We start from the raw sequence: 2,986 nt of genomic DNA, 5'->3' as shown, positions 1-2,986 counted from the left end.
CCTGCTCATATTCTAGGTGTGAGCAATACAACAGGATTGCAGGTAGTTGTGTTATTGATTGGCAGATACAGTCTTTTTCAAATGCTCCATGAACAGAAAAAAAAAAGAAAAGAAAAGAAAAGGAAAAGAAAAGAAAAGGAAAAGAAAAGAAAAGAAAATGCAGTATGGTGTCAGTGTTCCTCCCATCATAAGAAAAACTTTTTTCAATCAGTTTAATATTTCCATTCCTACTGTCCCACTTTTCCACATAAATGTCCTCTGAAACAACTTTTCTTAAATTTATTTTTATTTTTGAGGTGGGTAGGAGCAGAGAGAGAGAGAGAGAGAGAGAGAGAGAGAGAGAGAAAGAATTCCAAGTAGGTTCCACACTGTCAGTGCAGAGCCTGATGCTGGGCTCAAACTCACTAACTGAGATCATGACCTGAGCCGATATCAAGAATCAGATACTTAACCAACTGAGCCATCCAGTCACTCCTGAAACAGCTGTCAATTTAAGTGTGTTACTGTTGTTATACATATGCATATATGAGATGTGTCTGTAAGGCAGTAAGATTATGAGGCCTATGAAGCCAGTCGGATGTGCTCTACCTGAAAATTTCCTATATCTCCATTACCCAAGGAGGATTTTGGTCTGCTCTTGACTGTAATAATTTCTTAAAAATGCCACTGTAGGATTTTTAAATAAAAATTATCATTATCACTACTACTATTGGAAATGGGATTATTTCAATCGGAGAAAATGAAATAGCAATGTTGATTGAAGGCATTACATTGACAGATAGGAACTTAAACTCACTATAGAAAACAAAGAGCCCAAGTAAAAGCAATTTATACTCAAGTTTAAATTTGAAAGAGAAAGAAAAAACAGGGTACAGTGTTGAATAATGTCTCATTTTTGTAGAATAACAGAAAAAAATCAAAATCTGAATTTAAAAAATATGAATAAAATTGTTCATATCTTTCCTGATAAAAGATCACCCAGGTGTGCTAATGGGAACACAGGAACCGGTTATTTTTAAATAACTTACCAAACTTTATTCAAGTTCTAATACCCTCACAAAAAATTTTAGTTGCACATGTCAGCAAACAATTCTCCTCCCGAGGTACTTTTTCTCCTGGATATAGTTGTCTTCTATGTAGCCACATCTTTCCTTCCACAAACATTCATCATGGAGATAGGTTGTGCTCCAGTTCTTTATGACAAAAAATGCAAACAATTTAACCTTAAACATCTGGGGGTGTTTTTGAACCAGAAAGTACAAAAAACATCTTCACAATAACGTCTATCACTTTTCTAGTGAGAAATCATAGTTTCAGGATTGAATGGGTGATTGCATATGTGGTTTCAAATGTGAATGTTTTAGTGCGGTAATTTTTTTTTAAAGGAGCTGACAAGAGATTTCCTTCTTTTTATGTTGCCAAAATAATATAATAGATAAGATACATGCAAGGTAGATAGATGATAGATAAACAGATCAATCAGTCAATACACTGGCCATGATTTTGTAAAATGAAGGAATTTTTGACAAATTTTGACAAAAAAAGTTGAAAGTATGTGATCTTAAATTAAGAACATTATATGATATTAGATAAAATTATCTTCATTTAAAACTCCCTGCTTTCTTTTTATTTTCTACTCATTTCACCACAGAGCAACAAAAACTTCCTAATAGATAGGCTCTGGTCTGTGTCAAACCCATGAGAACAACAATCTATTTCAACTCTCATTCCTCCCTGGTGAGGGTTCATCTAATATTTCTGTTTACATTACGTTTGTACTTATAACCGTTTCCAATTTTAATTCATGGAAAATGCTTAATTTTTAAAAACTGACAGCTTAAAGTTATTTTAATTCTTTTCCATGTTTGCCCTCAAAAATAGATTAAGTCTCGGTCAAACACTCAATCATATATGTTTAAAATCAGTGAACTTCAGTTTGTCTATTTGAAAAATAGAAATAGGATTCACTCATTCATTCAGAAACAAGATGCAGATATACATATAGAGTGCAATGACATAATTTCTATCCTCAAGATTATGTGAAGAAAATTATATCTCATGTATTTAGATGGATGAAATGTGATAAGATTTAAGAAGAATTTTGCATCAATTCTGATTCAAAATTATATAATTAATATTGCACAAAACATATGTAACAATATGGCCAACAACCTTAAAACACATGCTATATTCTGTGAAGCTTGGTTGCCAGTTAAAGCCAAGGAAAGCATAAATACATTTCCTGCTCCCTCCTTCTGTCCCTGTTTCTGACATGTATCAGAAACAAGAGTCTTTAGATTCCAGGACTGTCTCCTTTTTCTCCCCTACAGTTACAGTTCACTCTGGTGAGGTGCTGTTGAAGTATCTTATGCACACAAAGTCACCACCCCTGTTTTTGGACTTTCATCTGTTGACATCATCTCCTGATACTCATAAGGCTCCTGTTACCATGTCAGCTCACCAGAGCCCCATTGTGTTCTCACAAAATGAGGTGAATCCCACCCCACCCTGATCTACCAGTTACTTGGGCTCCCAAACATGGCTTTCTACTCAGCCAAAGTCTTCAGAACGTTAACAAAGCAGCTCATTATAAATTAATATATCATTATATATTATATTACACATACAGAAAGGTGTACACAGCATATATGAGCAGTTTGAAAATAAAAAGTATATATACCAGTTGCCCACTGGGCTGGTTTCCCAGTTATGGAATCTGTTGGGCCTGCTCTGGCTACTCCCCTCCCCATTAGGAAAGGAGTTCCAGGAACCACAGGAGCATGAGCACATGAAGCCCTAGTGCCCACTTCTTTGAGCACCCAGGACCCCACAATTCCTTGCCCAGATGTCCCTGACCTTGCTTCTGAAGCCTGATCTGACTCTTTCCCAGGTCAGATACTACCAGGATGTGTCACTCTAAACCCCAGGAGTGTTCAAGAGACAGATACTTAGGGGAGGTGTGAGCAAAGCTTAACTAGAAGTGTTG

The 2,986-nt window shown here is 35.8% G+C and overlaps 1 long non-coding RNA gene across 1 annotated transcript; it reads right to left on the bottom strand.

Annotated features, from left to right (window-relative positions):
- Nucleotides 1-1,012: 1,012 nt before the first annotated feature.
- On the bottom strand, nucleotides 1,013-2,381 carry LOC122228524. Its single transcript, XR_006206643.1, has 2 exons — nucleotides 2,173-2,381; nucleotides 1,013-1,193 (listed from the first exon to the last, which is right to left on the bottom strand). It is a non-coding gene; the product is annotated as an uncharacterized LOC122228524 (long non-coding RNA).
- Between the last annotated feature and the right edge of the window lie 605 nt (nucleotides 2,382-2,986).

This window comes from Panthera leo, chromosome C1, assembly GCF_018350215.1.
Source record: "Panthera leo isolate Ple1 chromosome C1, P.leo_Ple1_pat1.1, whole genome shotgun sequence".
NCBI lineage: Eukaryota > Metazoa > Chordata > Mammalia > Carnivora > Felidae > Panthera > Panthera leo.
Note: the sequence above shows the minus strand (reverse complement) of the source record. Positions and strands in the feature narration are given on the sequence as shown.